The 13512-nt window shown below is 37.9% G+C and overlaps 1 long non-coding RNA gene across 1 annotated transcript; it reads right to left on the bottom strand.

Annotated features, from left to right (window-relative positions):
- Positions 1-3259: 3259 nt before the first annotated feature.
- On the bottom strand, positions 3260-6771 carry LOC119240774 (uncharacterized). Its single transcript, XR_005124197.1, has 3 exons — positions 6694-6771; positions 4422-4485; positions 3260-3510 (listed from the first exon to the last, which is right to left on the bottom strand). It is a non-coding gene; the product is annotated as an uncharacterized LOC119240774 (long non-coding RNA).
- Between the last annotated feature and the right edge of the window lie 6741 nt (positions 6772-13512).

Genomic DNA, 13512 nt, shown 5'->3' with positions numbered 1-13512 from the left:
CTGAGGGGAGCAGCAAGCAAGACAGGAGGGGTCTCCTGTACCGTGTGGGTTAGCTCCCTGGCCAGTGGATGGCAGTAGTTTGATAGTGCTGAGACTTTAACCCCTGCACCACCAGGAAGGCCCTTATTGATGGATTGATTATTTATATTAGTAAGGACTCAGATCTTTACACTTTGGGTTATAATCCAGTACTTCTTCCTTCATTTTGTTACTCCAGCTTTGTTCACTGGGAACTACTTTAATTGATTTCTGTCCCTTTAATATACCCCCATTAACATAACTTTTCTTTTTCTTACCTTTTAGTACTACAGATGTTCCAGCATCATTTTATATATTTCTAGTCCTAGCTCTAGATTCAGTCTTACTCCAAGAATTCATGATTCCTTTCTTGGGGTTGGTATTAGAAACCAAGATCTGGTGCTAGTGTTTTACATTGAATTTTAATAAGCTGAAGTAGAACATAGTTGCTGATCCAAATGCACAAAGCATAAAAACAGTGTTGTCCTAATGCAAGTCAGTCTAAAAACCAAACACAATGTAATAAACTCATGCACTCATTCCCATCACTGTCTGGTTGGTCAGTGTCAGTGGTGGAGCTCTGTGAACAGAGGCTTTTGTTCTTGTTACTTCCAGCCCACAGATGTTAGCTATGTGCCAAAAGTCAGCAGTAGTGGGGTTCCCACAATACACACCTGAGTGTAAGGTCAGGTGAGAAACACAGCCTGGGTAAGATAAAGAAGTTAGATGAAAAATCAAGAGGCAAATCCAGAGAAGGTAGATCACAGAAAGAATTATAAAATTGAAGTGGAAAATGGAAATGTAAAGGTATAAAAAAGAAATACTAGAAATAAAAGCAAATACAACTTACTGAACTCAGATAGAGACAAGGGAGGGTGAATGGGAAAATAAAGGGATAAAATGTTAAAATATTAAAAATGTGTTAAGGACATTTTGAAAAACATAAATGGTGCAAATCTGAAATTAGAACTATCTTCAACAGTGCAGTATCTCTTGTCTAGTTAATGATATGGAGAATAAATGAAAAAAAAACCAGATAATACAGGGTAGAGGAGGCACATATTACTCATTATAACTGTGGGTAAGACTACTATATGGTTTATGGCCAAATAATGTTATTTTTGGACCTAATGATATTTGGAAACTATCTTCAAAGTTAAATATTTTAATAGAAGTCAGTCTCCATTGGATTTAGATAAATAACACTGCAATTTTCTTTTCTAACATATATTTATTTATTGCCTTATTATACATATTTAGAATAGACAAGGAAAATACTTAGTGAGATTGCTGATGCTTTTCAATACTAAATGAGCTCAACTTGAGGATTATGTTTTAGTTGTTACTATGTGGAGATCTAATCTTCAAGGACTTGTTTTAATCCCTATGTTCTTAAGAGCTTATGTTTTTTTTGAAAATAAATTCTTGGTTGGCTGGTATGATATCACATGCTTTTATTGAATTCTGTTTTTCTGTTAGTTTTCAGGGATTGTGTCTTCCTCACAGCAGCATTTTGTTAATGATTTTTCTTATATTTGATACATTGTTAAATACATTTCACCCCCTGGAGATAAAGAGCAGATTACTAGCATCTCTCAGTTTGGGGAGAATGGCATATATGTCAAATCAATTCAAGGCTGAATTTTTCATTTTCCTTTACAAAGAACTTCAGAAGGCAAGCTCACCAAAATTGGGCAAATGACATAAAACAGTCATTCCTAATGCAAACTGGTCCAACCACTATGGAGAGCTGTGTGGAGATTTCTGGACCTAGTAAACATAGAGCTTCCATATGATCCAGCAATTCCACTCCTAGGTATTTACCCAAAGGACATAGAAACATCCATTCCAAAGAACACCTGTACCCCTATGTTTATAGCAGCACTATTTACAATAGCTAAGCTTTGGAAACAGCCCAAATGCCCAAAAATAGATGACTGGATCAAGAAGATGTGGTACATATATACCATGGAATATTACTCAGCATTCAAAAAAGATAAACACATGCAATTTGCAGCAACATGGATGGCGCTGGAAGGGATCATGCTCAGCGAAATAAGCCAAAAAGAAAAAGAAAAATACTGGATGGTCTCACTCATAGCAGGAATCTAGAAAACTTAAATAAGGGATCAGGAAAAAGAATAACTATAAGAAAGTGAAAATCAAAATCAACAAAAAACTATGAACCAGAGACACTTTTTGGGGGGTGGGGGCCGGGAGGGGAGGGATTGGGGTCAGAATGGGGCATGTGCAGTTGTATGGGGGAATATAAAAATAAAATTTATTATTTAATAAAAAAAAATAAAATAAAACAGTCATTCCTATACCCAGAGTGTTTAAATTTCTACATTGTGCCATTACAGCAGTGTTGCCCAGATTGGTTTTTGTTTGATGTGTGGACTACTTTCCTATAAATTTTATGCATGGGACACATCTTTGAGAATCACAGGGTTTATAAAGATGACTCTCACATCCATTCTATTTCATCATGTGAGATCCAACTCTAGCATGTAGCTTTCATGAAAGGCACTGACTGGTGGCCTTTTTTATGCAGTACTATGCCACCTTCAAACTGTAAAAGCTTAGAAATTTCTAAGCCAGCAAAGAAACAAAAGTAACATAAATAAGAGTAATGATTTGGATATGAAGTTTTATAGGCAGAAAGAGAAGATCAAGATTTTAAAAGTTTGATACTCTGTGACATTAAGAATTAGAAATTTGCATTTACTAATTGTGGCAAAATAAGTATAACTGCTAGGTTTGTGTTGTTATGACAGTAATAAAAATAGCTAGCATCTACTAAAATTTTTATAAGCATTATGCATTATAATAAGTACTAAATATGGATCACCTTACTTAACCCTCTCAACAATATTTCAGGGAATATATTTTGAGGCAAATGAAGAGTATAAAGAATATCCAATGGACTAGTAATATTGTGGAAACAAATGACAGATGAAACAGTCCAGTTTGAATCAAATTTCAGTATACATGTGTTGTCAAAAATGAAGCCATAAACACAGTAAATCTGGTACTTTTCTGCCAACAATTTTAAAAATATTGAGGCTAATCTCTGATGACACCATAATTTACCAATGTTCGGTGAAGAGGGATCACTGAATAAGCTGATTCTCAGAAAATAAATTTACTTACCTACCCACCTATGTCATTAAAAAAATAATAATTTTAAGACCTCTGAGAAAGTAAATTCCATGGAGAATAGGACTTAGTTTCACTCACTGCTTTACTTTCAACACTTAGATCAGAGCCTGAGTATTTATTTTGTGACTAAATGAATGAAAGGAAGAAAACAGGCTGTAATCAATATATTTCATCCTGTTGTTTGAGCTGGCATATAATTTCTTCACTCATTCATCTATTCTTCAACAACATTTAGAGAGGTTCTGGTTTTGGTTAAACTCTGTGCTCATGTAGCACCAAGAAAGCAGTGATGAAAACCTCCTGCAGGATGCAGTTTGGTCTTATTTCCCCCTAAAAAAATGGAAATTTATTGTCCAGTACATGTGCTACACAGAATGTTAAAAGAACATTAAAGGTCTTACGAATATCTCTAGAGGAAAATCACTGACATATAATTCTTCTGAGTGCCCAATTTTTTACATCCCATTGCTATGTATATATGTGAACATATATGGACAAAGATTTTGTTTTTGGTCCACTGCTGAAGGCTCAGAGCCTAGAACAGTTTACTTTTCATTTCTTGCAATATACTCAGTACTCACATGAAAAAAGGAAAAGTATGGTAAGAAAATGAAATGTGTTGAGGACCAACTGTAGTAAACCCTTCATCAATATAACCCTCACAAAGACATGACTCCAGTCTATTTTCAGAGTATTATTCTCATTTCACAGGTGAGGAAATAAACTTAGATGTAAAGTAACTTTACTCAAAAATCATACAATTGGTCAGTCATCTAACTTGAATTCAAACATGCACTGACTTGTACTACCTGATCCATAAGCTCATTTTACCTGGTAAGCCCTTAATCCTTTAGTCTCAATTACTTCCACAGATTACCTTTTTCTACTTTAATCAGTTCACAAAGGGCTCATAAACACAAGTCTTACGTTTTGGGCTCTGACACATACCAACTATGTTAATCGGGCATAGGAGTCTAGGAAATGTACAACATCATGATTTTTGCAGCTCACCCAAAGATTTCTTTCTTCCTTGTAAAGGTTTGCTGCAGAAGCAAGTGACTCTGTGTTGAGGGTCTTCTACATAGCAATCTAGTGTCCCAGAGTGAGTGACCCTCTGCCATATTATCCTGCAGTGTTTTCATTCAGAGGGGCAGGGGCAAAGCACACCCAGAATTGGACATCAGCTCTGAAATTTTTTCACCCAGAGTGATCCTTATTATCTCTGTTCACATCTTACTCACCAGAATCAAGGTATTCAGCATGTTTCATTTCAGAAGGGCAGAGAAGTGTTATGCTTTGACATGTCTGGAAAAAAAGAGGTTATGAATATCGATAGTGGTATGTCTACCATATCAGCAAATCCCTCTGCATATCTCTTTCTAATGTATATGACTGTTCTTTATTTAAAAGAGTAACAATAGGGCACCTTCTGTTTTACTTGTGGGGCTCTCTCAACATCATCCCTATTTAAATGTCTTTGTTTCTTTTGAAATAGGTAGTGCAGATAATATTGAGACACTAGAAATTATAGATAACCAAAAATAAAATGATAAAAATATCACCCACAAACCTTCCATTCTTTAGTAGCAGTTTTCCCTAGCAAAAACTGAGGGAGACACTGTTTAGCATATTCTACTTGTCTCCACTCACCGCTGCTTCCATGCTTCTGGCAGCTAATCAGAAACCCTGGCTGGTCCTCATGATAAGAGGCACCTTCAAGATTTTAAAACTGTTAAGAACCATAACTTCAGCCCAGAAAGAGTAAATGAGTTCATGGCACATGGTCTATTTCTAGCTTAGACAAATGACTATATTTATTTTTATGATGTAACTTCACTTGAACTTGCATACTATTATTCTAGGTGTGTCATTTTTTAAATTTAGCACTTAACTCATTCCTTTATTGAGTGATTTAAGTTTTATTGTTTTTCTTTTGTTACTCTCATTTAATAGAGAATAAGCCTATAATTAATTTGTTGAAAAGTTAGAATTAGAACTCAGACCTATTTGCTTCAAGTTCTCCTAGTTTCCCTATACCAAAATATGAAAAAAAGTTATAATTAGACTCCCTAAAACTAAGTAATCAGTATGAAACAGTATGACCAATTTAATACACATGCATTTAGCACTCTATAGTATATTAGTAACTAGAAATATAAAAAATGACTTATACAAAGCCCCTCTTTTTGACAATTTTATTATTTGATGGAGGATTTATCTACAGAATAAGGTGAAATAAAGAAACACTGCTTTATAATATAGCACTGGGAGGTATCAATCTTCAATACACATAATAATGACTTTGTATTCTACTTTACTGTGCCTTCTTGCCAACTGATAGGGAAATTTGTAATGATCACTCATCTTTGGCTATCTATCAAATACTCATTTTCACTATGGAAAAAAACTTAGCTATTTCTTACTATTTTGATCTGGTTATGACTTTTTTCCAGCATCCCTTTTCTATTTTATTTTATGGCATTTTCTTGAACCTTTATTCACTGATTGTGTTTGATGTAGTCATTGTCAATAGTGTTTGATGTGCCAGTGCAAATAGTGAGGTGAGCCTATTGAGTATATAAGAGTTTTTCCCAATGTCTTTGACCAATTAAGTAGTAAAACATAGAGGCACCATTTCTATTTTGTTTCCCTAGTGACCTGGGAACACATTGTAAATTTAAAAATAATTATTTCTAAAGTGTCCTCAGATTTGTTTCCACAATTACTAAATATTCCGACTTTTTCTTTTTAGGCTACTTCAAATTTCGACAAAAAATAATTACGCCTGAATGTGTGTTTCTTTTCCAGGAGTTGATGAAATTTTTCCAACTACAGGAGGATCCCTGTGTCCAGATGAAAGGTCAAGTCTCAGGATAATAAGGTCTCATTAGAACTAAGATTTATATTCTCAAGAAATATCATTTAACTTTATCCATCCCCTCTTAACAGATAATATATTATTTGGGTGAAATGAAAATGTTTAAAGATCAAACAATAAATTTATAAAATTAATTTGTTCTCACATCAGCAAAAAGGTCAGAGTTAGTTCTCCTTTAATTTAGCTTTTCTTACTATTGCCTTAAGTGCTATATGAATTAAATATTCTGATGTTTGAATCTTTTAAAGTTCCTTTCTCCCCAGAAAAAAAATCACCGCAATTCAGAGAAATCAAGATGAATGCTTTCCTACTGACTTCTCTTTCATTTTGGACCTATGGTCCTGGGTAGAATTTGGAAACATTGTCATTCACAACTTTGATTTTTTTTCCTCAATCATTTGTTTCAAGTTTTCTCTTTGCTTGTAATTTTTGCTTGGGACTTGTGCAGCAACCAGGCTCTGAGCATACGGGGGGGGGGGGGGGGGTGGGGGGGGCGGGAGGTGGAGGGTGAGTGGGAAGGGGTTGGGGGAGAGGGGCTGGGAGCCCGGGGATGCTGAGAGGCTGGCAAGCCCCCACCCCTCAGCAAATTTATACCCTTTCTCTGGGCTCGCCCTGGCATCATCTTGTGGCCTCACCTCCTCTGTAGTCATGCTGCTCACCCTCTTGTAGCCGTCCTCCCTCAGCCTTCGCGAGTGACGCTGCTCTGCTCTTAATTGTCCCGGCCTCCAGGCTCAGGTGCGCACTGGTACGCATGCCCGAACCCACACGCCAGGTGTCCACAATCAACGCACGCGTGCCCTGCACCCACGAGCCTTCCACATTTACAAGATCAAGGCCGCAGGTGACAGCGCCACAGAGCCCAGTGGCGTAAAAAGCCTGATCAACTTCATTTACCCCAAAGGACCCCAGCTACAGAGTCAAATTAAAGTAGAACTTGAACATTCAAATTATTTAATTCATTGAAGGAAACGTCACACTGATAAACCCAGACTTAGCTATGTAGCTGTTAACACTCAGAGGAAGTTAAGGGAGTCCATGTGATGGTGTAGTCAACCAGTGATTGTAAAAGGGACCTTCCTTTAAAAATATTATACTATTATTTTATAACAAAACATTATTATCCCCTATTATAATAGGAAGGTGTTTAAAAATAAATGCAGTATGTATTAAATGTAGTATTGTATTAAATACTATACTATTTAAATTTTAAGACATAATCTGTTCATTATACTTAACACTTGTCAGAAATTTCAAAGTACTATATCCAAGTTTGGCAATACATTATAAAATTGAATGGAAAATCTGGATAAAAAGTAAAAATTGATGGAAAATTAGATAAATTAGTAGATGAAAGAGTGAGTAGCTAAACCTGGAAAAATTAAGTTGCCAGAGCAACTTAGTGGCTATTCTCATCAACCCATCAATACAAAACCTTGTTTTATTTGTGTTTCTATTTAAAGACCATTTATTTATTATATATTGATTCATTAACATTGAACTCAGGGCTGATAGGACTACAATTGCGCTGATCTAACATTCAAAATTTTTCCACAAGGCATAATAGTCTATTTTTCCCCCTCTTTAAATTTCATTTTTATATGTATTTTTTACATCGTTGTTCTTCCGATAGAATTCCCACCACCAAGTCACCCATGAACCTTCACCACAGTCTCTTGTGCTCTTCCCTCCCTTGTTCTGATCTCTCTCCCTCCCCCTTCCTTGCTGAATGTCCCAAATACTTTAATGCTACACATGGGACATTTTAGCAGCAAAATTACCAACCAAAAGCACAAACAAGAAAAACATAGCATCAAATATTAAAAGAACACTTGTTTAGAGTATAAGAGCTGAAATAAGGAGGCAGTCTTGCCTTATTAGGCCCAGCTGAGAGCAAGTGTGGAGGACAACTCAGCTTTTTTTTTGCTGCCCTGCACATGTTCAAGGATGAGCACAAAAATGCTGCAAGTATTAAATAAATTTTTGCAAGGAGGCAAGTTTGCCAATATGAAATCCATGAATAATGAAATCCACTATTGTTATTTTTAATAACATCCTCACCACGCTTCTCCCACTTTATTTTTTTACAGATTTATTTATTTATGCATACAAGAGTTGGGGTACAGGCCTGAGGTGTGGGGGGTGAGAGGATTCACCAGAGACAGAGTGGGGAACAAAACAGGCAGACAGACTGAAGTACACTGCTGAGGGGAGCAGCAAGCGAGACAGGAGAGGTCTGCTGTGCCATGTGGGTTGCTTCCTGGTTGGGGATCGAACTTGTGCTGCGGTGGCTGTGGATAGCTTCATAGGTTGCATCTTAACCCTTGTGCCACCGGGAAGGCCCGCTTCTCCCACTTTAAATTGTTGCTTTGGCTTAATGTTTCCAGAGTCAGTAAAGAGACCAAGGAGTCACTCCTTTTGTAAAACTGAATATGACAGCTAGGACCCTCAATTTGGAATTTGGGCTGTTGTCTTTGAGCAGCTCATAGACACGTGGATTTTAACATTAGGTGAAATACAGTTGAGATTGTGTCATCATGTTTGCAGTTGCAAACAACAGAAGCCAAATGTAGTGCCAGGATGGCACAGAACCTAGCAGGCTCTCTATTGATTCAGGCAGATGGGCAAAGGATAGTCCTGGAGGCTCAGTGGCTTCTTCAGGCTTTTAATGATCTCTCTACACCATTTGCAGTGAGGCAACCAGGTGCAGGGCAGGCAGGGGGGGTCTGGGGTCCAGGAGTCTGGCAGCCCTCCTAGTCCACCTCCCCAGGAACCTTTTACTCTTTCTGGCCCCTCAGGGTCATCTCTCATCTCTCAGCTGGTCTGGTCTCTCCTGCAGTCTGCAACTTAGTCCCTCTGCCGCCCCAGTGCCCTGCTGCTGTGTGCCCTGCTGCTGTGACGCCGCCCATCTATGCTCAGTCACTCTGCTCAGGGGTGCCCATTCACGCACACCCACACCACACTCCAGGTGCTGCCATCAGGCACACGAGTAAGACCACAGGTGTCAACCACTGATGCTAATGATGGGAGGGCAGAAAAAACCTGATAACTTCCATTTACCCTACACCAAATTTGCATTATTTGAGTTAAAAATGCATTTATCAAAATGATGTTAGAAAAAAGCTGATCTAACATTGGAGGGACAGCTGCAGGACCTGAAAACAGGCCAGATCAAGGGAGGCTGGACTGCGGACAGGACAGTAAAGGAACCCGCGGATGAGACCAGGTCTGTGGCTGCTACCGCTGCCACCACTTCTCGAGAGTGACCTGTTGCCACTGCCCTCTGTTTATTGCTAAGGGATCTGACAGCCACATGCTCCCGAAAGGGATTCTTCTTTTGCTTTGTCAGCTCACTGTATGAACTCCAGAGCAGGTACTACTGATTGACTGAAATAAGATTATGAATCTCTTATCTTCTATGTAAGGAGGAGGTAAAAATAAGGATTGGTATTTTCCATTTCTCTAGTGGGAGGAAGTCTCTGTCTCCCATCAAGATTTCTAAAGTGATAAATATAGCATGTGTATTAAGAGGACTAGGATATTTTATAGTCTGACAAACTAATGAATGTGAGGATTCATTGATTCAAGGCACATGCTTACAAGACTGCATTAACAGAATATGGAGAAAAGCCTGCCTCATTTATTTAATTCAACCTATTTTTCAAATAGAGGTACCCCTCAGAATTTTCTGGAAAATAATCATATGACCTCAGCATTTTCAAGCAATGGGCAACTTTTCACAGTGACATATAAGTCCTGTCCAAAGATTTTTTGATTTCTAGTCCATGGAATCGTTTCATTTCCTTCACTTTATATTTTGCCTTTATCTAGGTGTACTGTAGTTTCCAAATGTCCTGATTTTGATACAGCATGAGTACGCTATTCTGGCCAAAGCTGAAGGCATTTTTTATTAACTTAACCCGAGCTTGTGTTGGCTCTGTCAAGAAACCATAGCATTATGATGACTCATAGTAAGCTAAACATTTAGATATTTTCACATTAACTGCTGCGAAAACCAGTCCAGTAACTGGCCTTCTAAATTTAATCATTTAAAAGATTTAAAAAAGCCAAATTGAGGTTTTTGCCTAAATTTACCTTCTCCAGATTTCACCTATTTCATATTAGTTCAGTGATCTGCTTTGTTGAGATAATTTTTGTTTTAACTAGCTTTATGTTTGTAGGTTTTTTATATTGGTAGCATTTCTCTCCAGGGTTATTAATTTGCTTGGCACATCTATATTTTCATAAAAGTTATTAATAAATTATTGACTAGAAAAAGCACAGAGCAATGTGACCTTTCACCAGTCTTTTCTTCAAGGTTGATCCTGGGTCACTGAGCAACATTTTTTGAATTCCACAGTTCAGCTATATTAAAATAAACCCGATCTTGCCAGGTGCCCTGCATAAAAACCATCAATAACTTCTCCTTGCTCTCAATATAAAGATCTTATCCTTAATAAGACTCACAGTCCTGGCATTGCCTGGCCTGTGCTTTCTTCAGTTTCCTCTGGAGTCACTCCTTTCTTTCTAGCCACAAGACATTGCAGTAATTTTCCTCTTCTGCCTTTTTTCAGTTCAGCCATCTAGTCTCAGCTTAAGCATCACTTCTACCAGGGAGACTTCTCTAACACCATAGATTCTGTCACTTTATTTTCTATGTTAAGTCTTCTTACAGTATCAAATTATATTCCTTTAAAGGTTTCTGTTTGCAATCCTATTTTCATCAGTCTCAAGCTCTGATATGACTCTCCAGTTAGACTCAAGCATTATAAGATCATGGGCACAGTCTGTGTTTGCTCATTATTAATGACCAGTGTCTGGGACATTGTACATTCACTAAATCTTCCTGTCATTCTGAATGAATGACAGAAACCCAAAAAAACAGGATGACCATAAGGATTTAGTCAAATCTGACTGAGACTGTGGAGATGCTAATATGTAAAACACTGTTAGAAGTAAATCCTTACCCACTTCTTACCTGTTTTAGGATAGTTCTATCTCAGGGTTTTTAATCTCAGCATGATTGACATTTGAGCTGGACAATTCTTTGTTGTCCTGTACATTATCAGATATTTAGCAGCATCCCTGACCTCTACCCACTGTCAGAAGCAATCACTCTACCCCATCGTAAAAAACACCAAAATATCTTCAGACACTGCCAAATGTCTTAGGGTGGGGCACTGGGTAAGGGAGAATAATATGACCTCTATTAAGAACAGCTACTGAAACTATAAGAACTTTAATTAGTTATCAAACCAAAAGAGAAATCTCATTTACTTAACTATAATTACAAATACAAAGTGTTTGTGAAGTTGTAGGACTTATGAAGCACTTCACTATTCAATGGTCAGAAGTGTTCACTCGTATATTATTATAACCATGAAGAATTTCATAACTACTCAAGTCCAAAAACATCTTTATTTCAGCCTCCTAGAAAAATAACTTAATTTTATTGAGAAAAATGTTTTATTTTACTCTGCCTGTATCTCATTAAAAAGGCAGATTTCCCAGGATGTCATATGAATTCTAAGGTTTAATTCTTGAACACTTCGATGGTTAGGTCAGTGATTTGTTGGACAATTGTGAACTGTAGGCTGTGGTAGGTGGCCATCAACATGGCTTTTTAAGGGCCTCCCTGGTGGCGCAAGGGGTTAAGACAAAACCTATGGAGCTATTTGCAGCCATTGCAGCACGAGTTTGATCCTCCGCCAGGGAGCTACCCACATGGCACAGCAGACCTCTCCTGACCACCTGCTGCTCCCCTCAGCAGTGTATTTCAGTCACTCTGCCTGTTCTATTCCCCACTCTGTCTCTGGTGAATCCTCTCACCCCTCCCCACACACACCTCCAGCCTGTACCCCAGTTCTTGTATGCATAAATAAATCTTTAAAAAAAAAGATGGCTTTTAAGAACCACATTGACATAGGTCATCAAAAAACTAATCAGACCTCTTTGAATATGATGTGATTCAATATTCCTTGAATATGTCATTTTTAGTGATTGTGGTAAGCGATATGAGATACATGGTCAAGTAAGGAGGATGCTACTCTGGATATTAGGTATGATCGGTAGGCATCAGATTTTATTGAAGAGATTCCCAGTTCTCATATTGTGAGGTATAATGTACATGCCAAGCATATAATTAATGTTTATTGCATGGTAAGCATCAAGAAAGTATGACTTGAAAGTTTACCCTATATATTATGTCATGCATTATGACATATTAAGTTACCATAGAAAGGAATAATTTATATATTACAGAAAAAACAAAAATAGAGTTACTGGTATTACCCAGTTGAGCCAAATAAAACCAGGAGCATTTTAATTATTTTTTTCCTGGACATTCCTGGAAGTATTCCTCCGCAAGGGTAACATCTTCTTTCTTTCTTTCTCTCTTTCTTTCTTTCTTTTTTCCTTTCCTTTCCCTTCCCTTCCTTTCTCTTTCTTTCTTTTTTTTTTTTAAAGATTTATTTATTTATACAAGCACTGGACACAGTCAGAAGCACGGGAGGGTGAGAGAATTCACCAGAGCCAGAGCGGGGAGCAGAGCAGGCAGAAGGACCGAAGTACACTGCTGAGGGGAGCAGCGGGCGGCAGGAGAGGTCTGCACGTCATGTGGGACCCTCCTCCGGTGGCCAGGCAGCAGCCGGGGATCGAACAGGTGCTGCAGAGGCTGTGGGCAGCTTCACAACCGAGTGCTCAACCGCCGCGCCACAGGGGAGGCCTCTTTTTTTTTTTTTAAAAGGTTTATTTATTTATGCATACAAGAGCTATGGTACAGGCCAGAAATGCAGGAGGTGAGAGGATTCACCACAGACAGAGTGGGGAACAAAACAGGCAGACTGACTGAAACACACTGCTGAGGGGAGCAGCAGGCAAGATAGGAGAGGTCTGCCTCGCCATGTGGGTTGCTCCCTGGCCAGCCGGGGATCAAACTTGTGCTGCAGAGGCTGCGGGTTGCTTTATAGTGAGGTGCTTAACCCCTTGCGCCACCAGGGAGGCCAGGTAACATATTCTTATCGAAATAAAAGCAACAATGCTGGTACCACTGGTTAATGGTATCTAATGCACTTAGTAAGTTTATTCTTCCAAGAAAAAATTGGGAAGGTAGGAAATTTATTGCCACCATCAGAGCATATCCAATTATACTAATGAGAAAAAAATATCTTACATCTAAACTTTAGTCCTTGTGTTTACTGGCTATAGGCCATTAGAATAACAAGAGAGATGTACATGATTTCTAGGTACAAACTTTGAACTTATACACTGAATGAATTTAAAGTAAAGAATTATAGAGAAAACAAAAGCAATCACCTCAAAAGTAACGAGAGTTTTGGGTTTCTCAAGTGTAGATGAAATACAGGGTATAGGAGAAGTTCATATAGAGGCCTATAGTACAAGACAAACATGGAGATATTTAATGTCTTGCCAAATATTTTATATTATTAATGATCAAT

This window comes from Talpa occidentalis, unplaced genomic scaffold (genome assembly GCF_014898055.3).
Source record: "Talpa occidentalis isolate TD23 unplaced genomic scaffold, MPIMG_talOcc4v2.1, whole genome shotgun sequence".
Classification (NCBI taxonomy): domain Eukaryota; kingdom Metazoa; phylum Chordata; class Mammalia; order Eulipotyphla; family Talpidae; genus Talpa; species Talpa occidentalis.
This window is presented reverse-complemented; position numbering and strand designations above follow the sequence as displayed.